Source organism: Rhipicephalus sanguineus, chromosome 11, assembly GCF_013339695.2.
Source record: "Rhipicephalus sanguineus isolate Rsan-2018 chromosome 11, BIME_Rsan_1.4, whole genome shotgun sequence".
Lineage (NCBI taxonomy): Eukaryota > Metazoa > Arthropoda > Arachnida > Ixodida > Ixodidae > Rhipicephalus > Rhipicephalus sanguineus.
Genome location: NC_051186.1, coordinates 3,928,282 through 3,952,828, shown reverse-complemented (window position 1 = coordinate 3,952,828; position 24,547 = coordinate 3,928,282). Strand labels below are relative to the sequence as shown.

The window sequence follows — 24,547 nt, the reverse complement described above, 5'->3', positions numbered from 1 at the left end:
CTGTGATGGCGGTGGTACTGGTCAGTTTGGTTAGTTACAGTGTTCTAGAAGTTACAGTGTACTAGCTTGGTGTTGTGGTGTTGTCTATAAGTGTTCTGTGGTGTTGTCAACGCCCGTGGGTGTTGTGTAAATGGGTGCGCGTTATCGCGCGACGCCGGCACGGCCCATCGCTTTGCTCGCGCATATTGCGAACGTGGGATCTTCGAAGTCTGTGGCAGACGGGGGCGGCGAAGAAAGTGAACCATCGATCGTGGACTCAGCCCAACGGTACGATGCGTGGTGCCAAAGGTATGTGAAAGTGTGCCAGCCTGCATTGCCTGCTCGCGCTGTTGTTCCGGCCCAGTAATTTGTTTTGATTCTGTTCGGTTGCTGCGCAGAGTAGTGGTTCTTCCCCATATATATTAATTTCGTGACTGGATTTTGTTTCCGTGTTCTCCTTATATTTTGGCTTTTGTTACCTCGTAATTCTTGCCTGGAGCACGATGATGCCGCTGTTTGTATCGCTTTACGTATTAACAAATTAAAGTTTGCCTTGTGTAGGGGACTCCGCAATCTTGGTCGCTTGGGGCATTCGCCGTAACACTTGTGTGTCCTGCCGAAAAAGCATGTTCGATTGTGACGGGTACAGCTGTGCAAAGAACAGTCAATGTGTTTGTAGACTCGCGCGTTTGTTGTTTCCAGAAGAAATGAGGATGATACTGCTGCTATAGTAAAAAAGAAACACAATCTTTGCAGGTCATGTCCTGAAAAGTACAATGGTGCAAGGGTACCCAAATTTCTACAAGTGTTCTACAACGATGCAGTGAGACCCCAAGAAAAGGTAGGCGTCACACAAAGGAACAGAAAGATCAATAAGAATGACCTTTTGTTTTTTTTGACACAGACAATTGTTGCAGTAACCTCAAGGCATAAAACATTTTGGGTGCCAAACAGTGCTATCAGATCGAAATACTTAAGTGTGCACAAACATGGACTGAGGGGCATGATGGCAACACAAGGGCTTACTTCCAACTAATCATTTATTTACAAAACTGCACAATATGAACACTTTCTCTCATGACGAAACAAGACTGAAATGCCGGCATCAAGTGTATACATGGAAGGTGCACTGATGCACGACTGACCCGCCTGTCAACCAAATCAGCTTCGACTATCTTCCTGACATCTTGTCTTATTTCTCACTGCTACCTGGCACAAATTATACAGTGGTTTATGAGGCGTCCTATTCCTTAACCTGCACTCATGACAATGTACAGGAAGATTGCTGTCTCCCCGCCTTCCTCTTGTGTTCCTGAAGTCTTCGGTTCAGACACCTACAAGTCTGAACCGATATAGCTGAAACTGCGCGATAGGGGAACTTCATATACCACTCCAGATACATGATACAAATGGGTCCCAATGCTTGGTACTGGATGGCTCTTTCGTTTTCTTGAATGGAAGAGTAATTTGGCAAAGCTTTTCCAACTTCTCGGGGCCAGAAAACACCACTCTGATACTGCTGCAGTTTCCAATCTTTTTTAGGCGTTGCGATCTATTATGCATGCATGGAAGCATGACAGTATGGATTGTATTTCCTACTTGAAAACAGTGAGCACGATTAGCATGGCAGGTCAGTTGTGCGGCAGCGCACCTTCCATTATTTTATCTAAGCAAACGCAGCTTCTGAGCATGTTCACCTGATATTGGCATTTCTGTCTTGTGGTGGTCATGAACGAAAGCATTCATATTGTGCTGCTTTGTAAATAAATGATTAGTTGGAAGTAAGCCCTTGTGTTGTCATCACCTCCTTCTGTCCTTATTTGTGTGTGCTTAGATGTGCTGCTATGCAAAACATTCGCCTGAAAAACGTTGCTGTAGTGTTCTCAGAAGCAAGAAAACTTTTCTTAGTGACTGCATTTCAATGACTGGTAACCGGAGCCATTACGGTTTTAAAAGCAAACAGCTTTTTTAAGAATTGGTCTATCTTGCAATCATTTATCTCTATAAACCTGTTCTTTTGCGTTATGACTACTGTGGCAAGAGCCTGCTAACCCCAAGATGACATGAGGTAAGTGCAACTCTGATATGAAAAAAAGTCTGGTGTAAATTTCTGTGAGGTAACGTCTTGGTGAAAAGGCAAATTTTATGTGTCAGTATCTTCATTCTGGTTCTTTTGTTCCGTTTATTGGACATAACTATCCTACATTCAAGTATTGTTCAGAAGTTTTAGCACTAAAGTGTTTTATGCCAGGATCCACCAACACTTCAGTGACGTATTTTCGTCACTGAAATGACATTTCAAAAATGCACACGATCAGATGGCAAAGCAAAATTTAAAGAAAAAAGTTCCATCAATGGGAGTCGAACCCACGCCTTCACGCTCCGTGACAAAAGATGCCGGGCACGCTATCCACTGCGTCACTGTCACACACTCTGGAGGCTTTACAAACACGCCCTTTAAATCTCACACTTTCCTCTCGTAGTGCTCTTGGTTGCCGTCTGGGAGCAGTAAGGTGAAAATAACGCATTATGACCGTGGCCTCTGCGATTAGCTTCAGCAGCGCGTTGTTGCTGCGCCTCCGTTCCATTCGGTGCATTTGCAATAGGAGAAGTGCATTTTTGTCAATGCCTTAACACACCACGAGGTGGCGACCTTAACCCAAGCCTTGGCCTCTCTCATAGCATCCATCCATAGTGAAAATAGCTCTGCGATGCGCGCCTGCGTTGCCTGGCTGTAACACCGCGTTACTCACTTACGCTCACCCCTAGAAAAATCGCAGCCGCGCTTGAGGGTAGACATGAGGTGTGTTGCGTTTCCCTCTAGTCCCATCCTGGTGTTCATTAACTCATTAGCATGCAGTGGGATGGTGCATGTTAAAGAGCCCAAGTTTACATCCCAAGTCCAAGTTCTGCACCCAATCAGCGATGCTCTTCTGGCTGTCACACCGCTTTCTTCGAATACGCTCTCCCCATTAACTGCTACAGCTACCACAAAGGTTTGTTTAATCGTTGATCATGGACATTAGTCGTCACAATGGAGATGTGCTACTAAGCGTCGACATCGGTGCATTCATGTTAAACGGTGCTATGGCTGCCAAACACCAATAAACATTTTGCAAGCTCTCTTATATCAATGTACAGTAAACATTCAACTACTTCTGCAAAGACGCATTTTACTTTCTTGTTATACAGATTCCTATGACGGGGGGATCAACCATGTTTTTTATGCTCCTTGCAATCCAAGCTGACGTATAGAGAGGTGTATACAATTTGAATTGGAACAAACAAACGTAGACTCAAAGTAGGACTTCATGGAAGCAATGTCAATACTATGTGCAGGCAAGCAGTAGACAAGACTACGTACTGCATTTCCTGCATTAATAGGTGCTTGCTACAAAACGTAATTGACTGATACCGATGCTCGATTGTCCGCCAACAAGGTGGATCTAACTCTTTTCACTGAGTTGCACCAATATTTATGAAAGAACGTTGATTGCTCTTTCCAATATGCCGACTGGCTGACTTTCCTCCTCCTGACGAAGCTTGCAGATGTGCCATGCACATTGCACATTCCATGACCCAGAATGAAAAGGAACATAATAGAAAGTCACAGTTTAAGTTCTGGAAAACTTAAAAGTGCAGTTGCTTGAGCAGTGCTTCCCGTGCTCTTTTTTCTTCCAGCACTCTTCTTTTCTTTTTCCAAGCTGGGGTCACACAGCACATGCTACGTGATGCCAGCTAGGAAAAAGAATGTTGCGCATTCGCCATCATTGCTGTGAGCGACGCTGACTAATACTCCGATGTTTGCATGCACATAAATACCCGATAAAATGTACAGGAGGATGACCGCTGCCATAGCTCAATTAGTGGAGCATTGGATGCACTCATAGGTCGACAAACTCACTCATGAGTCGACTCACTCAGACTCGCATTGAGCCGTGAGTCTGAGTGAGTCCGGTTGGGAAAAATATTAGCGAGTCAGAATCCGAGTGAGTCCGGTTGAGGAAAATTTTGGCGAGTCTGAATCCGTGTGAGCCCTAAGCACAACATATATAACTGAGCTCCAAAATTTTTTGCTGACCTATGATGATAACTACTCAATTTCAGCATTACTATCGTCCTTATGATGGCTCCCGTTGATACTCACTTCTACTCACATATACTTCAACGCACTAGTGTTCATACACCAGCTCATTATTTATTGATCAGAGGCGTGCCCCCCTTGACAACCCCCCCCCCCTTGAAACATATTTCAAAGGAACTTGATTAAAATAGCTCGTGTGACTAATATCTTGCAATAAAAATACACCTACTGGATTGCAATCACTGATAACTTGTATATGAAGGTATGAGATCAAAGTATGTATCATAGAGCACCGATTATGCGAGATATGGATGTTTAGGTGCATTGACATCCTGATCGAAAAAGCTAGTTATACGCTAACGGACTAATGAGTGGACTCACTCAGACTCAGATCGAGCTGTGAACCTGAGTCTGACCGAGTCCGAGTGAGTAATATTTAGGTGAGCTTGAGTCCTAGTGAGTCCGGTTGAGAAAAATTAGTCTGAGTCGGAGTGAGTCCGGTTGAGGAAAATTTTGGTGAGTCCGAGTGAGCTCTAAGGTCAAAATATATTCCATGAGCGAGTCTGAGTGAGCTCCACATTTTTTGCTGACCTATGGATGCACTATCCAAATGTTGCAGGTGCAGTCCCTGCCAGCTGCAAATTGTGATTTCGTCCACTTTACTTCCTTCACATTTCTATCGTAATTATTACGGAAATAGTACACTTAACACTCCCTATACTTACCTTGGCTTCATTACCTGTTGGTTTTCATTCAGGTTGTATGAAACAAAGAAACTAGCATTGTGGAATAGCGCAGATAACATACAGGGACACAGGCAAGTGAGACGACACAGGCACTAACTTTCAACTGACGTTTATTTTTTCGGAGCAACATCACAAACATATTCAATATTTCACAGCCCTGGAAAGTCTTTATTGATCCTGAAAAGGCAGATGCAGCAAAGTGTGTCTGGTGGCTCTGTTGGCAGGCGATACCATTTTGCCTTAGGTTTATAACAGCAGTTTGTTTGTCCACAAAAAAAAATTCTTCCTGTTCCTTTGTGCCATGCCCATCTTTTGTTGAAATTTTCACTGCATTCTTGTGGAACACGTGTAGAAATTTGGACACCTTGCTCCAGGTGGTGTCCTGCAAAGATCAAGCATTTTTATTTAGTGTACCAGTAGCATCACAATAAAGACAGAAACTGATACTATGGTATAAGTGTAGCCTTGCGAAAGAACATTATAGCAGTTGAAAGTACACTACAAGTGATTCAGGCAAAAGTATTCCTAGACAGGTATAATTCTGTACAATAAAGTCCAATCCAAGAACATTTAAGCATTTCTTATCAGTTGTCAATGCAACTGTTAAATTCACCCAACCAAATAACAGTGTTGTGCCTTAGTGATGTGTCAAACAACCTTGAGAACGTTTAGGGCGATGCAGGCCTCTTTGAAAGCTGGAACGGTTTCAAAGGTGGCAGTTCTGCGGATTTCCATTCCAAAGAACACGATCTATTGTGTTCTCGACAAGTGCCACAGTTACTCGTATTCACGGTTTGTAGAAGCTCCACATCAATGAGAGCATAGCCATTGTCATTACAGATAACATTTTGTCCTTGCGGCGACGCGTAATGAGGACAAACAAAGCTTACTTGCTGAAGTGCTCGCACACTCTTGGTCTTGTTTCTGTGTGCTCCTTCTGAACAGTTTATTTTATTCGTCAACACGAGAATATCTTTTGCCGTCTCAACAAAATTAACAAAGGCGCAACTAAACTAAAAATAAATGCACAGAACCGCGTCTCCGTGCATGTCTCACACAGACAAGGCAAGTGGACTCAGCAAAATGCCTCAAGTGTTCAAAAAGGTGCACTATGGGTAGCCGGAATACTTTTTTTTTAAAACCTGCTAAGCTCAGGGCAGCTGCCAGTTTCGGTGTTTAAAAAATTCACTTGAGGCAGAAAGCTCGGGCTGTGCACCATCTGATGAAAAGGGGCTTGGCTGCTCCTTAGTTGGTCTGGAAAACCCAGTCTTTTTGGCGCATACAAAGCGCACAAAAATTTGTGGGGCACTGCATATTGTTAAGAAAGGCCCTAGCATTGCAAACAAGGAAAAAACCAAATTTCGATTTTTTAAGAACTTTTACCCTACCCTGTGTCCTTAAGTGTGCTGAGCAGTAAGATATTTGATTGAGCTAGTGCAAGTGCCCGTTTGTATGCCTTGCATACTGACTTGCGTTCTTGTTCTTATTCATGGCAACTAGGTGTCATCATCTCTCTTACACAGGTTTTCGCTTGGCACTGGATACACCTGCATGGGTACATACCACCCTTGGCCTACCGTGATCACGATCTTAAGTGCTTGGATATATAACTGGAGCAAGACAAGTGGCGGCGGAAGATGTACGGTCACTCTCAATATGACTTGCATCACGGGAGCGCGTGGTATCATGAGTTCAAAGACTGGCCATGGCTTCCACTAGCCCTTATTTCCATAACTAAATGCTGTTCTCGCACTCGGGGATGATTCCAAATAAGAAAATATCATTTAGTTGCTGAAATGAAAACACGTTGAACCCATGCACAATCTTTGAACTCATGAGGCCACACCCTCCCGTATTGCAAGTCATACTGAGTGAAAAAAAGATTCTGCTAAAAGATTCTGCTAAAAGGTTCTACATAAAAGTGGAAAAGTGATTCTGCTACTCCATGTAATCCTGCTGTCTGCTAAGCAGGGCAAGCTCTAGAAGTATGCGCACAAACAATGCTGTCGATATGGTTGCGGTTTGCCTAGTCTAGGAATGGCTACAATTTATGCCTATTGATGCCCATTTCCACTGGGCAGCAAGTTTGCCAGTTTCCCAGCATTACATCATGTATGTAGTGATCACCTTGTTTTTATGAACTGCTTGAAGTGTCATGTGAAGACCAAGAAGGGCTCCAACGACAATAAAATCATCTTTTTTTCTATAAAAACCAGGCAAGTAACAGAATCAAGCAATATTGCTCATTAATTTGAGCTACGCACAATAATTCTTATATAGGGTCATTCCACGCCAAACGTCCCAGGCGACCATCTCAAATGTTCTCGAAAAAAATCGTGCTGATTTCTTGCATTCAAAACAGCGATTCGCTAGAATATTTCGGAGAGAAAAAATTTTTTGGTCACATGGGAGCCTTCCGAATTTCGCAGAAGGTCGTCCGAGTGGTGGTTTGTCAGAAAAATTATATTGAGTTATCGTTGCTTGCTTCAATACCAAATTTGTTTTTCTTACTAAGCAAAGGTGTTTGTGTAAGGTGTTCGAAGCTCAATAATATTAGTGCAATTTTTCTGCCACAAACGCCTCCAGAAAATTTGCCAAAATGTCCTGTGTTTGCATTTTTTCCTGTGTAATATTGCGCTATGTATGAATATCTGAATAATGAATACTTACTCTACAAAAAGGTATATTTTGCGTTGAAAATATTATTCAGACCACTGCTGCTTTTCAATTTTGCAAGAAAAAATCGCAAACTTGAGAAAATCATCATTTTGGTCCACACTGAAAAGCAATTTACAACATGTGGTGCTCTAATTAAAATTCATCTTTATACCTCAATCGAAAGCAAAGAAATAGTTCTTATATGGCAAGTTTTATCATTACAATTTTTGTTTTAAGGAAGAAAATAATTTTTTAAGATCCCCACTGACTATCTTCCCATTTGGTTATACGGCAGCTTCCTCATTAAAGTTCCCCATAGACGTTGATGGGGAAATTCAAAAATTATTTTCTTCCTTAAAACAAAAATTGTAATGATAAAACTTGCCGTATGAGAAGAACTATTTATTTGCTTTCGATTGAGGTATAAAGTTGATTTTTAATTGGGGCACGTGATGTAAATTGCGTCTCAATGTGGACCAAAAATGATTTTTTCTCGCTAAACTGAAAAACAGCAGTGGTCTCAAAATATTTTCAACAGAAAATAAACTCTCATTTAGAGTTCGAACAAAGGTGCAAAACACAAGTGAGAAGGGCATATAACACACAAAAAAAAAGGTACAAGTAAACAGAACAAGCACTTTCTCCCTCCTTCCACAAAGCAAAATGCGCGAAAAGCAAACCAGTTTGGCAGAGCAACTTGGGATTTTCGTTTGACCGCCGTGAAAAGAGTTGTATGTGCTAGGCTATGTTCTCTGAAATTTGAAACAGGGGACTTTTTATTTATGCCACCTCGTTTTGCAACAAACCAGCAAAGCTGGCTATCTCTAATACGAATGCATGGCCTTCGAGATCGGCAACGTGCAAGAAGCCGTCGCAACAAGAGGGGATTTTATATAATTTGTACAGGGCTGTGAACGAAGCAGAAAAAAAGGCCAGTGAGCTCAACTTTTGTTGATTACAAACGCAAAAAGCCAACACACACGACCAAGGCAAGGACAAAGAAAAAGAGGAAGAAGTGGCGTTAGTCATTTTTGGTGACTTACGTTCGCAAGTCTGGCAACAAATAACACAGACGTCGTCGCCGCACTAGACCACGCTATGTCGACGTCTATTTGTCCCACGCCCCTCTCCTGCGTGTGCTTGAGGTACAGTGAACTAGAATATCTTTGTAGTGGCAAAAGCGAGGAGCTTCTCGTGAGGCTCAAAAAGCTGCCGCCGCCGGTGGCGCTGCAGTAGCTACCGCGAGGTGCTGCTGCGGGGAAACGAGTATTGCGTGGTACAACGCCGCAAACTTTTCTTTTTTCTACTGATGCATCGCTTGTGAAAACCATTTAGTTGCCGGGTGACAGTTTCAGCACTGCCGAAGGCTTTTATTTTCTTCTCAGCAAAGTGAACTACAGGAGTAATTTACCGGTCAGTTGTGGTGGTTGGTTGCAAAACTTTATTGAGGTCCTGCAAGGCGCGCGTCAGCGTGGTTCACTTTAAAACTTGAAAACAATATATTCACATGATTTTTTCCCCGTTACTTGCGCAAAAGAAACCATGTACAAATCACGCACTTTATTTATGAAGGAAATAGTACTTATGAAATAACATGCTGTTGCGAATAGCCACAAAGAGTGTGTTGATTTGACAAATCAAATAACTGTAACGCAATAACGTTAAAGAGCTCGTTTCGCAGAAATTCCGATGTCAGCGGCGGTGACTTTGGCCGCGTGAGCAAAAATTCGACGCAGATAAAAATAAAGAAAAGAGCCAGAGGGCGTTCGCGCTTTGGCTTTCCTTGAGGCACAATTTAGGTCTCTTTAGCGTGCGTTTCATTTTTTTCAGTCAGGTTCTGAGCAATGTCTTCATAAGTGTCTCTACTCGTTGCACCTGCACAAAGCATACAATGCAAAGTCTATTACTTGAAAAATATTTCTTGCTTCAAGAAGGGAATTTTTCCGTACTTCTCAGTACCATTAAAATAGCAGCTTGCCACAATGTCAATCTGCTGATCTAAGGTGAAGCTCTTCACTTTCTCATGAAAAATACGAAAAGGCTCCTTTCTTGTGCGTGTCGTGGCAAACACCAGGACATCCAGGTTTGGTGTGATAAGCTTCGTCCACAGCCTTGGAACATATGGTGAGTGGGCCAGGGCCTACAGATCACCTGGTACGAGAGAATTCACTTCGTCGTTTTCGAAGGCCCTCGCGTTCGGCTCGAAATTTTGGTTTTCGACCAAGCTCGCTTCCTGCTCATCGTGGCGAGACAACCGTACTTTCTCGGCCGATTCAGACGAGGGAACACCGCGACGGTTTCTCTACGGTCTTGGCTTCACAAGTACTTTTGAAAGGTATGCAGGTAGGTCGGGTAAGAGCGTTGGCACCGCACCTGCTGCAAGAGCACGCCCGCCCGGGGGATTCGCACTTCGTTACCGCATGTACGTAATCGCGAATAACAAAATGGCAGCAAAGTGCTTTTCGCGCACCGCAGATGTCTCGGCTAGAGGTTTGTCCTTCCGTTTGAGGTTGCGCTCCCAATCCTTCCGGCGGTCTTCCTATTTTGGCACCGAAAACAACGAAATGTTTCGTCCGTTTTCTACGCGATGGCCGGGGTAGCCGGTACGGCAACCCGGAGTGAAGCAATGCGTGTCCGGCTTTCTCTACTTATCCAATAGTATAAAGGGAGCTTCATTGACTCCGAGTGCACAAAATACGATTGAAAAAAAAAAAGAATCACCGCAACGCAAATATGCACTCACAGCGGCCACTCGCGGGTCGAGCTGCGCCAAGCAGACCTTTGCACGTGTTGCGTCTCGTTTTCTCCTCGGGCTAGCGACAGCAGCGCCACACGCGGACAGCAGCTTTTTTGATCACAGCGGCTCCCACGGGTGGCCGCTTCGCTCTTGCCACTACAAACCTTCTAGAACACTGTACTTGAGGACCGAGCGGCATTTTTGATCGTATTTACGTAAATCGCGTGCTTTTCTTTATACATTCGTGCCATATTTATTGCGGACTATGCTATGCAACTGCCAACGTATTCGAAATACACTACGCTCGCCTTGTGTGATCCTGCGCAGCGTCGACGTCGACAGCGTGAGGTACGTGAACATTGTATGTACGTACATTTGTGAACGACGCAGTTCATTATTATACCAGTCGTTGCATCGCTGTTGGGTCACTTCTGCTGTTCGGATGTTTCATTAAGGCCGCTTGACAAAGCGAACCGGTTTCTTTCTCACGCGAAAAAAAAAAAAAAGAGCGGTAACAATGTGTAATTTACCGGTAGGGGACATTCAATCGAATCCGGATTCCCAAACGGCGCAATTTTTCGAAGCGGGTCAGGAATATCTAAGCAGATCTTAGTGATATCGACAATGGTTTGAAGAAAATTGTGACGCTGCGTCGCATTTAGAGGACGGGTGGTTTGCTGTGCAGTTATGTTTATGGTTTCGTTTGAAGAAAAAAAAAAAAAAGAAAACGAGCTAGTATCGGCGCTGTGTGCGTCTTCCTTCCTTCAGGCTTAGTTTGTTTTGCGCTGTCCACACACGCACAAAGAAAGCTATCTTGCGCAGTAAACCACTCTTATGATAGCGTAATTAAGTTTTCGAAAGGGCTTGACCTCCACTAGACATTCTTGTTAAACCAAGCGTCAAAACTGACATGTTCTTGGGCATTAATGCCTATGCAATGAATTATACTGCTGGGTTCTCAGCTTTATTTTTCTCTGACAACCTACGAAAATCTCAAGGGCACATGCCATTTTATGAATGTAAAAACATTTAAAAGATGATGTTACCAAACACTCTTTACGTCAAGCTCAACTGTGACCTAGTTCAAGTGGTTACCGTTCCCATTCATACATTGTACTTCAGGTTTTACAGCAGACTTAGTTTGTGTCAACAGCAACTATACTCGACACACTGTACTGGTGCAACAAGGTTCATCTGATCCCCATATACTAAGCCTTAAAATCCTGCTACGTCATAATAGCTGCTCGTGTGCTATTATGCTACTAATTATTGGAGTAAAAGTAACCAATTAAAGGAGTCATAGCAAATCTTTGCTCTTTCTTACTTCCATGGTGCTTTTTCTGACAAGTTGTGCAAAGCATGGTAGTTTTGCATCCGTTTCAAGGGAACTTCCTTGCTTCAAATCTAAACACCAAAGTATTTCATGCTGTTAGTGGCTTACCTGTTATTGTAAAATTAATGCTAATTCCTGTTTGTACTTTTTCAATGCTTGCCAATATCAGTAAAAACGACTGATCGACTTGAATGCAGTTCAAGTTGTTGTTTATGTATTCTTCTATCTCTCTCTGCCACCTTTGTGTTTGTAAACTGTCAGAACATCATAGTGCCATATTTTTCTAACCAGACTGTATTAAAGGGATGGACAACCTCTCAGAACTTCAATTAGATTCATCAGCTCAATTATTTCATTCAACTCAATAAGCTCATTACATGCGGATATACATTTCTATTTCTTCACTGAAGTCACTTTTGGTGCCTCACGGGGCAAAGTAGTGAGGCATAATATGATGGTGATCATGTGACCTTTTTACTGGTGCACACAGTTAATGGTCACTATATCAGTGTTGAAATGTAGTACACTTTTTTTTTAAATTGTAATCTTTTCTAATCTAAAATGTGCTCATACACCTTCATTTGTACTGAGCAGAACAGTGGTGCCGCCTTCATATGACATATGATCCAATGCTTATGAACGGCAGCATATGGCCTCTGCGATTAGCTCCGGCAACGGGCTTATCGAGGAGGCTGCAACATGAAAGTTAGCTGAGGGACTAGCAGCACCAGTAGAGAAGTTGGAGAAGTAGCACGAGCGCCTGGCCCTCGGTGGTGAAGGGATTTCACGTGACGACGAGCATTGGAAAAACTGATTCTACCGGCTTTATATATATATATATATATATATATATATATATATATATATATATATATATATATATATATATATATATGAAATGTTTCATAAACGTTTCCAACTAACTTATTTGCCGTTTGAACGAGGTACAGCGCATCTGATTCCAAATCATTGCAGTTTCCCACTGACAAATGCATGGAATTAATTTGGTGGTGTGGCCATGTTAGGTGTTCTCTTGTTCTGCTCTCTGTTTGTCTGGGAGATTTAGGTGTATGTTAAGAACCCCAGGTGGTCGAAATTTCCGGAGCCCTCCACTACAGCGTCGTCCCTTATAATCATAACATGGTTTTGCGATGTCAAACCCCAGCATATTTTTTTTAGATAGCGTTGTGTGATAGATTTTTTTCTGTGTATTTTTCTGTTTGTGCTATGTGACAGTCGCTTGTGCTGCGCCCCCTCTTTGTGCGCATATCTGGAAGCATATATATTTTGGTGATGTGAGAAAAATAAACTAGTTGAAGAAAGTCTGGCGCCCTATCCTGTCTTCTCTTTTTTCCTTGCTTGTCTCAGTTGCGCCACAAATATTTTATTAAACCCAGCATAGCAAATGTTTGTCTGGGACACATCTTGCGAACATGACCGCGCTGCTGGCACTGGTAGCATTTTGCCAAGTGGAACCGGCATGTCCTGGAGTCGTGCCCCGTTTTTCCACACCTGAAATTTCACATGGTGAAACATGGTCGTCACCCGTTGTGCATTTATGTTTCTCAACACGTGTTACACCTTCCTCTAATTCAGGTGAAGGCCTCATCATCTTCATGTTTTCTTCTACCATTTCTGACGACGTACTAAGTTATTTTGCAAGCCGCAAACTATCCGGTCCCGCAGCATCTTATCCAGTGAACTGCTGAAGTTGCAGGTATCTGCCAATTGCCAAATGGCTACAGGAATATGACTGCCTCCCCTGGCATCTGGTTGCGCGAGAAAAATTTGTAGGATTGGGCTATTTCATTCTGGCTGGGCGAAAAGTGCTGCTGCACTATGTCAAGTGCTTCTTCGTATGATTGCCTGTTCACCTTTGTTGGCGTGCAACGTCCACTCACGACGGCCACGATGTACAGCATACACTGTAACCATCAATATCCTCTTCACAGTAGTAATCGTTTAGTCAAGTCAGGCATAGATCACATTGGCCCAAGCAATGAGACACTAGTAGCCCAAACCACAGTCGATCACATCCACTGCAAATGCAACCGAAGGGGTTAGCTGTAAAGATGTGATGGAAATGTGCGGCCCTGTGGTGAAATGCCAAAGGTACCTGCAATGCAGCCACAGTTGCTGCTCGCTAAGCTTGTTTGCGTTCTTTTGCCATTGGAGCTTCCTCACGCACTGCCGTGAGTTCTGCATCCTTTGCAGCCTTCGCTCTCCTTTCATTGGGCTGCATTGCTTAGCTGAAGCATTTGAGACGTTCACCTCAATGAAGTGAACGACGCAGAAGCGTATGCAACCACGATGTGACGAAGGTCAGAGAGCTTAATCAGCCGGAATGGACATGTCCTGAACTAAACCTTATTGCAAATGTTTTCCTCTTGTTGCATCGAAGTGATCAGCTTGTAATGTGCAGTCTTGGGTGGTTAGCCGCGGTCCATAGTTGAAGCTATAGACCGCACGAGGTCACTGCTCGCTGCAGCGGTCGTGTTTGAGAAAGGAGTGAGCTGCTGGCTAGGAGAGCCAAAGTAGGGGCTAGTTGAAGTAACAACTGCGACAGTTCGCGCTCGTCCTGTGTATACCTGCGCATTCTTTTCATGCGTCCTTCTTTGTGTTTGAGCAGCGCACTGCAAGTGTCGAGCTGTGACAGTTGTTAGTTTGCACTCGCCTTCTGCGTTTTCTTTTCCAGCATCCTTTGAGCTTGAGCAGCGCGCAGGAAGTTTCTATCTGCTTGCCGTTCTTCACGTGACATTACAATTTCTTGCTATCGCATTCATTGCTTTGCCCTTGAGGTGAAACTGTGATTTTTTTTCTATTGTTGTGTTCTGCTTGCACAATTGTACTCAAGCTTTACAATTTCTGAGTTTCTCGCACACTGCTGTGTTTGAAGAAACCTACAATCAGAATAACTGAACAGACCTGCAAATTAGAGCAGGTAGCGCAAAAATACGAAGACACAAACGAGGAACATATACACGAGATGAGTGCTATCTGCATATATGTTCCTCACTTGTGTCTTCGTATTTTAGGGGCGAAGCTCCTTAAAGGGACACTAAAGGCAAATAACAATTTATGTCAGAGTGAAAGCTCAATGTATGACAAGGTCTAAAACGGCAATATTATCAACACCAGTGCCCTACTTACCAAAAATTTAGCTAAATGTATCACATGATAAACGCCACGAGTGGGACATTTTCGAAGTGGTCCCGATGACGTATGGAAGTCTGCCTACAATAAATCACTAGTAATCAAACTAGCAGCAATAAAAAAAGAACCTTCCGTGCATCAAAAGACGTAATAAAATGCTGTTTGTTCGTTTCTGTTTGATTCATGGAAAAAAGAACCTCTGTGGCGTTGCCATGGGGAACGGCGCGCGTGGTTCAAAGGTTCCGTTTTCGCCGAACTGCACTTTGCCCGGTGCCCTGCTTCGTTTGGGTGGTAGTTTGGGTATCGCGTACTGCCGCGTGTGTTTTGCGCGCTCGTGAAAGTCGCTCTGACAGAAAGTTCGACAAAATGCCGCATGCATGTGATGTTGCCGGATGCCCGAATGGTGCACAACGCCAGTGCTGCAGCATGGAAACTGATGTGTCTTTTCACTGGGTGCCGCGGAATGAACCCTTACGCTCGAAGTGGCTCAGTGTCATGCCGTAGTGCCAGTGTGCTAAACAGTCAAAAACTCTGCGTGTGTGCTGACTGCACTTTCGTACTGAGGATTACGAGACCAACCGCAACTTGGTCAAGGCTTTCAATGTGCCCATCCGAGCAAGTCTTCGCCGCAGCGTCGTCGGCGACTAGTATAGGCGGCCGCGCAGTAAAGGCGGGCAACGTTGGGCACGGCAGCAGTGACATATGAAAGTCTGATTTCAGGCGGGTGATTTGAAGTGCGCTAACGTGATGTGGACCACTAAAACGTGATTTTATTTCAAAATAAGCACTTCTTTGGCATAAAAGTAGCACTACGAGGTTTCTGGACCGCTATTTCAACAATCAACGTCGACTTAATATTTGCCTTTAGTGTCCCTTAAAGACCTAGCGTTGTCCGCCGTCAGCGCCCATCATGGTACACGAAACCAAAACTAAAACTGAAAAAAAAAAAATAAATACATGAGAGAGAGCGCATCGAAAAGTCGAAAAAAAAAACAACAACACATCTGTGAAAAAAAAACACACGAGGGTGCACCGAAAACTGGACAAAAATCGAAACTGATTAAAAAAAAAAACATCTGTGAAAAAAAAATACACGAGAGGGCGCTGCGGTGCACGCCCTCTCACAACAGAGAACACGCTGCAATAAAGCTATCTAACGGAACCATCGTCATGACAGTATACCTGTTTCCGAATCTCTCCCGAGGCAACGTAGAAAAGTACATCGATCTAGCAATGAGCGATTATAAAACAAAGTAAAAGAACAACCCCTTCGTGCTAGTCGGTGACTTTAACGTTGACATCACCGACGACTGGCTTGTGCAGTATATGACGTCTCGATACGCTCTACGATGCATTTGTATGACTGTAAACAGCCAACAACCATCAGTGAGATGTGCATAGACCCTGTCTTTGCCAACTCCAGCTTGGATCCAATTGAAGAACCACTGGCTCTACATTTCACGGATCATAAAGCGGTGATAATGAAAGGAAGACGGAATCCAGCACTCAACACGACATACGAATTATGACCGATAAAATGTATATACTCTACACACCTGTTGTCACTCATTTACATGGTGAAGAGTGGGCAATATCACGGGAGATTCACGGTTACTGAACAATCCAAGCTTCGCCCCACTCTTCATCATTCACTTCGTGGATATGCGTGGATGTTTTTGTGCTACCTGCTCTAATATGCATTCTTACAAACTCGCCCAGATTTCTGTTCTTGTAAGACCTACAAAGTCCCATGCTACTTTAACTAATTAAACTGCACACCAAACCAGCAACCAACTGGTGTGTGATGTATTTACTGACTTCACTTCCATACGGTACAGGAGTCATTTCTGTACATTTCTGTATGGAGTTTTCTCATGTGCCATGCGGCACAGCAGTCTGTGCCAAAAGCTTAAGACACAGGGTAAGGCAAAATTTAAAAAATAATCACCTTTTTTTCCCTCGCAATCCGAAAAGTGTATACCTTTGTCCATATTCATGTTTATCTTAAAAAGTCTTTTTTGTGGCTGAAAAGCAGTTTTTCCGAAAGCAAGTAGTGAGTGAACATGCATCCCAGGATAAGCCCCTCATATGCGATCCATGCTTACAGTCCATTTACTACAAAAAAGCTTCGTGTACCAAAGCCAAAATGGTTGTCTAGAGTCAGCTGTTTATAAGAAATTATCAGGTAACTTCTAAGGCAGTCCGGAGACGCTGTGCACCTATTTATTCACACTTTTTCTTTGAAGCGCGTCTGCGCATACACTTTCAGCTCCTAGGGTCATTGGTCATTGTCGTGTCTGTCAATAAGTTTAGATGCTGAAGGTAAAGAAGGCTTTAAAGGAGTACTGACACGATTTTGAAGTGCAGCAAAACGGACGTTTTTGGTTTCCTTGGCATGTAGTGTTAACGCTCTCCCCACAGCGCATCCGCGAAACACGTATAAATATTTAAGTTTGATTTTAAAGTTTTCATCTCCCAGCATCTGCAAGGCAGCTTCACCACATGGAGAGCCCTATGACGTTTCAAGTCAGCTCACTTGGTTTGCGAAATCTGGGTTCTGCATGCAGCCTAAATCACAGAAATCGCTGTCGGATGCACTGGACGACGGTTCACTCATCATGAACCACGTTCGACTGACAGCAAAGGACAGCAGGTGAATATTTCATGGGTTGCAGTCTGTCCGTGACGTCACGGGCAGACTTGACACGTCACTATGAAGCCGCCCTCTCGAAACCAAAACCGAAACTGCTGGTTAAAAGAAGCGGTATTAAAAATATATGTAATGCATCCCCAGGCACCACGACACTCTTTTTAGGGTTCTCGACATCCGTGCTTTCATTTAGAGCAACAACCCGAAAAATTTTAAAATTCATGTCAGTACTCCTTTAAGAAAGTCTAAATTTCATGGCAAGCAATGCAGTTATCTTGTAAACGTGAATAAATACCAACGATATGCTGAAGTAGAGCACTGCACGGGCCGATTTTTCCGGCCCGGTCCCAGCCCGGCCCGGTGTTCTTAAATGAGGCCCGTACCCGGCCCGGGCCCGAAAGGTTTGGGCCCGGCCCGGCCCGTTTGAGCTAGTTATGCCTTGAGCATAAAGGAGGCACTGTCCAACCATCGGTTATTGTGAAGATACCTGCCGCACACAAGATATTTTCTAGAGATTGTTTTAGGAACTTCTTTCAGTGTCACGACTTTTACTGGTACTGTGTATACTTTCGGTTAATTACGCCCGTAACACTCTTGCGAAATAATTGCAGGGAAATATAAAATATAATTGGAGACATAGCTGGCTGTTTCATGTACGCACGCAGTGCTAACCACGCAATCTTATTTTTGCATTTCAAAGAACGACTACAAAATATAATACCTCCATAAACTGAAAAAAAAAAAAAAACAAAAAAACATGGCAAACATTTTTAGTTTAAGTTCTACATCAATTGCATACGAGCTAGGGCTGTTGAGTAAAAGTAGCAAGTCTGCAAACTTCATCTATTGCACAATGCAATGAAAAAAAAAAAACATGCTCTATCTGCTTCTGGTAGGAATACACCATGCTGGGCAGCGTTACATAAATTAAAGCTGTCGTGTTGACTCCTCGGCAGGCAACTGCACCCAACTTACACTACGTTTTCGTGTTCAAAACAAGAACGTTCTTTGTCCCACCCTTTTTCCCCCGAGTCACCGCCACCGCAGTGGCATATATCTGTCAAAGCGAGGAACACCCGTTGGCGAGCGAGCCACCGTCTTCGCTGTTCCCTGAAGATGGCTGTCTTGTCGTCTTCGTGTGACCGCCTTCGATCTTTGAAAATGTTACGCCTTAAAGCAAGACCAACTAAGGGCTTCCAAAACAACTGTCTACTAGAGCGCCGAAGTGAACCAGCCGGCGGCCTCTTTAGCGCTCCCCGTCGAACGTGATGTGTCGGGTGCCCGGAGCGTGATTATACAGATACGTATGAGACCCGGGCCTAATACGGGCCTGGCTCAGGCCCGAGCCCGACCCAAGCCCGTACATCACGGGCCCGATCCAACAATCCCTTACCCGGCTGGCCCGGGCTTTCGGGCCGGGCCCGTGCAGTGCTCTATGCTGAAGTGCCACTTGCTGAACGAGCAAGCTCTTCATCGTCAAATCTCTCAGCCTTTCGGGGCAAATCGCCTGCAGTGTGACAACGGGTATGCTCTAATGCATGGGTTCTCAAACTGGGTTTCAGGAAGGACATCTTAAGGTTCTGCGAGCGGCCAGAACAAATGCAACCCGCTCCTGTTTGACCTGCATTAGCAACTAATTTATTTCTTTAGACAAGCGAATTTGTGTTGCATACTGCATTTAACGAAACCGTCGCACGCCCAATGCGCACATTGGGTGTCTGCAGGTAGCGAGACCCACATGGTAGCAGCACTAAAGACTCTTCGTCTAATGAGCGCCACAAAACTTGCACGATTTGCAGACGCATGGTGACAGAATGTGCGGAGCGCTGTTAATTCATGCTCGTGAGCGTTCAAACCAGTTCAAACGACATTAACGGGCACCTCGGCGCTTCGTTCGTGGCTCATGGTGTGTTGGCATGGCATGGTGTGTTCACATGGCATAGTTTTCACACATGGTGATTTGCCACTGATCCATGTTGGTTTTGTAATCAAAACGTGCAACCAGCGCTTTAATACGCGTAAGAGGCGTCGCTTCATGGGCCACATGAGCATTCAGGCATTTACAACCGACGTATCGGTCGACGGCTGTTTCACTGTGTGACTGGCCCCATGCCTCCTTTTATGTTTTGCAAAAAATAAAACAGGCCTCTGTACGCCCGGCGCTTCGTTTGCGTGAACACATTGCCTACGCTGCACGGTGCCTGAAGCATGTAGTGTATGGTCGGCAGACGTTTTACGTGACTCGTGGAGCGGCACAGGGGCTAATTGCAAGTCTATGTATTATCAGGAGTTCTACATTAATGGCGATGGCCTTCGATATTAAAGAAAGGAGAACAGGCCAACAGGGACAGTGTTAATACTGTGGTTGCGTGCGTACCCCCCCCCCCCCCCCCCCCCACCAGTTTCGATTGTCTTCATGCTCAAGAAAAGGTTAAGAGATTCCGCGGCACTCTGGAAAAGCCACTGGGGTTCCCCAAGGCCAGAAAGTTTGAGAACCCCTGGTCTAATGGATGTGAATATTATTTGTGATGCAATTAGACAGAATCACGCCTGCAAACTGTGCTGTGAAAGCATTGAGCTAATTGGAATTGCATCACAGACTGCTTTCATTTATTAATGGCAGTATCGCACGTGCCGAAATTCTGAAATTATTAGGGTGGAAGGCCTGGCCAAAATGCAGTCAATTTGCCGACAAAAGTTGACCATAACCTACGACACATTGCGGATAAAGCTCCACAACCGCTCACAAAAGGAGCAAGGCAAGCAAGACGGCAGGCTCGAGAGTGAAGAAATGACTTTGGCAATGATTACTAAGCTCGCAGCTACCAAATAAAAATGTCGAATGGTGTTTGTGGCAAAAGATGTTCGCTTTTCAGCTGCTTTCTTACTTTAAATATCATTATTACAAAATAACCAGTTAAATATTTTTTCTTGTATTTTGCATAAGGATACAAACTATTCTACTGCAGCAGAATTACATTATGCACTTTACAATTTGTGTTATAAATTTTGAAAGATTCAAATTAACCCAAAGTTTAGGTCTTAGTGGTAAAAATTCACGAAATTGTATTATTAGTCAGATTTTAATGAACCTGGTAGAGTTAAAAGAGCGCAAAATTTGGAAGAAAAATGACGTTTGTATTATGTCAACATTCCTTTTAGTTACTAAGAATGCGGTTCCTCAGTATGGTAAAAAATGCATGGGACATATAGGGCTTACCCCGTGCCCTCCTTAAAGGAGTACTGACACGAATTTTGAAAATTTTCGGATTGTTGCTCTAAATAAATATACTGGTGTCGAGAAACCTAAAACGAGTATTGTGGTGCCTGGGAATGCATCGTATATATTTTAATTACCGCTACCTTAAAAAGACACTTTCAGTTTCGATATCGAGGGGGCGGCTTCTCAGTGACGTTTCATATCAGTATGACGTCACGGGGATACAGAAACTCGCGACGTACTAGCGGCAAATCCGTCATCTGCTCGTGGTGCACATAAACAATGATGAGTGAACTGTCGTCCAGTGACCCTGACAGTGTCTGCGATTTAGGCTGCATGCAGGACGCAGAACTCGCAAACTCGGGGGAACTGTCTTGACTCGTCGGGATAATGTCCATTGCAGTGGGGCTGGCTTGCAGATGCTCAGCGATGAAAACTTCAATGTCAAATTAAAATATTTTATACGTGTTCTCCGACACCGGTGTGTGGACAGCGTTGACATTGCATACCAAGGAAATGGAAAATGTCCCTTTTGCGATGTCTCAAAATCGTGTCAGTACTCCTTTAAAGGGATATGGAACAGAACATTCACCACAGAGATTTTCAGCCCAATTGAAAGCTTGGGTGCTGAAATTGGTTGCCACAACCTTGTTTTCAGGCAGAAACTAGAGGAAAGTAATGAATTTAAGGCTTGTTTCACAAACTGCCATGTCTAGCGGCCGCGCTGTGAACTAGAAGTGACGTGTAACTTACCGGAAACTGGCTTCTCAACCAGGCTCCTGCGTGGGGGCACATCTCGGTGCCTTTGTGGAAAAGGCTGAAGGGATGTAAAGGAGACATGGAGAAGGGGAAGTAGCACGACAGGAAAGCGCACACCAACTGCCTGTCTCTACTGCTGCTGCGTCCACCACCAGCGCACACTGCCATCGAAGAGCTGTTCCACACGTACTGGTGTGCAGCTGCCACATGCTCACAATCCTCCAAAGACTAGCCATCTGTTCAAAAGATGTGCGAAATAAAATATGTTTATCAGAACAGTTCACTCTTCAGAGTAACATTTCATTGATTTTGTTAATTTTTTCATATTTATGTTCAGTATCCCTTTCAAGTTGTATATTGTGAACAGTAAGCAAATGCAGATGAAATGCAAGTCTTCTATGTTATAATTTTAACATGAAAACTTTATCATTATGTACCATTATGTAATCACGCTGTCACACAGCATGGTTCTGACTATTCAATCAGATTCTTCACGATAAGCTAGGGATAAATAAAGACAAATATATCGAACCCATGAACCCACAAATAACACAGTTCGGACCATAGCAAGAAGGTGTGAGAATTTTCAAGCAGGGCAACTGCTTTTCAAAAACCGTTCTTTTCCCGAACAGCACACTGTGGGAATGTCCTGCCTGATGAGGCTGTTATGCAGAAGTGTTCCTTCATTCATGAATGCAATAGCGAAGCTTCCAGCCATCCTTTGAACATAAAACTTTTTTCCAGATATCCCATGTTTTCACCACTGTGTGCACCTGACTCACATTTGTCTCTGCTGTGATGAGCACTTAGTTTGATTATCTATGAAGACCTGCTCAATGTGTTGTATTTCTTGTCTTCATCTGTATTTTACTGGCCATGGAAGTTCATTACAAATAAAGATCACTGAGGGTGCAAAGAGCATATGCAGTGGCCACAGGCACAGGCTTGCTGAATTGCTACCATACCAGCAAATAAGCCGGATGTCCGGGTCTGATCTCTTTCATCGGAAGCATCATCAACACCCTGACTACGCCCAAAGGCTTCTTCTATATTTCGCTAATCAACTTGGTCCTGTGTCAAGCGCAGCCCCATTATCCATGCAAACTTCTTAATATCAACTGTTAACCTTACTTTCTGCCTCCCCGTCATTATAAGCATAACCTCCTACTAATAACACAAGAGTGCAATCTGGGCATTAAGGCTGGTGTTCACTTTGTGCACACACAATTTGGTAATTGAGGACCTAAGGTATGACATGGCAATTCTACTTTCTACAACATTACAATGCTTCTACGAAAAGTTTTGCAACAGTTTTGAAGATCCAGGGGAGTACTGCCAGCGCACATGGTTATCCTGTAATGCTAAGGCAATGTCTAGAAAATGTACTACACAACTCTGAGGCCTTTGTTCGGAAAATTTCAACCCTCCTCTATTTTCTCGGAATGGTTGCTCACTAAAAGGGCACAGTGTGCCTTTCCGGTTGCATTTTCATTGCCTGGTTCTTTTTTCTTGCCTGTGCCTGCATGCCTCACCTTCTTTCGTGTTGAATCTCAGTCAAATAGCTCAATTTTCTGAGGTGATGTGCATGCATTTTAACACAAAAACAAATGCAATGAATGTAAACGTGGGACACTTTGGTAGGAGAGTGCAGGTAATCTGCTGCAGCCCTATCTATCCCCACAGTAACGAAAAAAAGCTGAGTTGGCAATGGCGTGGAAACTCTGTTCAAATAAACCAGACGTAGACCAGCTAATGATTTCAATCTCAAGAAGGCAGGGTGTGCTGCACGAAGAAAGATCACGGGGAAAGCAGGGCTTGAGAGGAGGGCAGCATGTAGCTCACTAATGAATAAGGCTCGGCCATACACTAACTTCACGTGAGTGGAGTAACACGGTAATGCAGCCGGCAGTGGCAGTGCACCGCTTTTGCCTGTGACTGAAGCTTAGTACCTCAGCTATCGTTCGTGCAGTTTTTGGGCAGCAATAGGTAGTTGAACTTCTTGTCCAGAAGTACTTTAAAAATATGAAGCAGTTATTGCATATAAACTATTGTGTTAAAAAGAAATACACTGCAAACCATATGTAATAAGATTTCAATGATGTACTACCTGCATAGCTTCCAGTGCTGCCTAGTATGTAAGCAGTAGACTATAGTAGTTCTAAGTTACCACACAGCCATAATGGCTCACTACATTTTATTACAGTATTGCAAGCAGGCAACTTTGGCAGGCAAGCAGGCAAGTTTTCTGTGACGACGAACACTCCTTTGTGCCGGCAAATAGATGTTAGGAAGCTGTATGAAATTAGGTTTGTTTTCTTTTATTATTTTATTTTCAGCCCGCCTGAACTACGTAAGCAGCATTTTGTGGTTGCATACGACACCTCTCACCCCTTATGCTAAATATATCCTTTGCTGTCTCTGGAAGCAAGAAACGCCCGAGTTTACAAACACTGCTGGCACTGGCTGTTCTTCGCACAGCTGTACCCGTCACAATCAAACATGCTTTTTCGGTAGGACACTGGTGTTACGGCGAATGCACCAAGCAACAAAATTGAGGAGTCCCCTACTAGACAAACCTTTCTTACGACGTAAAGGCGCAACAGATCGCAGCATCACCATGCTCGCGCAGAATTACGAGGTGACAAAAGCAAGACTGATGGGAAATAACACCGCTACTTTGCGTAGCAACCGAGACAAGAACAAAACAAAAATATTTGGGCCTCCGTAACAGCGCGAGCAGGAAATGTAGGCTTATTGTCGCTTAATTACTAAACACTTTCACATACCTTTTGCACCACGCATCGTACTGTTGGGCTGAGTCCACGATCGATGGTTCACATTCTTCGCCGCCCTGTCTGCCACAGGCACCATTTTTTTTCACGGCCACGAAGAACTCTTCTTTCACTTGATCCGGCATCCCACGTACGCGATATGCGCGAGCAAAGCAGTGGGCCGTGCAGGCTCGCGCGCGATTACTTACATATGCAGCCACTTTGGCGTAATGCTTACACCGCGCATATGTTTACACAGCGGTGCATATCATCACACAACACCAGAGAAGACAACACAGCAGCACAGCCAGACGAGACCTTCAAAGCTTCAAATGTACCAGTACCCGCCGCTATGGTGGCTGCCACCATACCGCCGCCATCACAGCGCGCAGAAAAAATCGGCGTACGAAACAGCGGCGCGGTCGGGCGCCGTTGTCGTCCACCGCCGTTGCTATGG

General features: G+C 44.0%; 3 long non-coding RNA genes across 4 annotated transcripts; 2 read left to right on the top strand and 1 right to left on the bottom strand.

The window, feature by feature from the left end:
- LOC119374657 (uncharacterized) lies at window positions 1-7,633 on the top strand. The gene is made up of 3 exons (XR_005180257.2): window positions 1-288; window positions 736-820; window positions 6,333-7,633. It is a non-coding gene; the product is annotated as an uncharacterized LOC119374657 (long non-coding RNA).
- Window positions 5,080-24,345, bottom strand: LOC119374659 (uncharacterized). The gene is made up of 3 exons (XR_005180261.2): window positions 24,106-24,345; window positions 21,314-21,555; window positions 5,080-5,191 (listed from the first exon to the last, which is right to left on the bottom strand). It is a non-coding gene; the product is annotated as an uncharacterized LOC119374659 (long non-coding RNA).
- On the top strand, window positions 8,494-21,446 carry LOC119374658 (uncharacterized). Of its 2 annotated transcripts, none has more exons than XR_005180259.2 (3): window positions 8,494-8,612; window positions 10,391-10,552; window positions 21,336-21,446. It is a non-coding gene; the product is annotated as an uncharacterized LOC119374658 (long non-coding RNA). The 2 variants fall into 2 exon arrangements; XR_005180260.2 differs by lacking the exon at window positions 21,336-21,446 and adding an exon at window positions 16,114-16,828.
- Window positions 24,346-24,547: the final 202 nt, after the last annotated feature.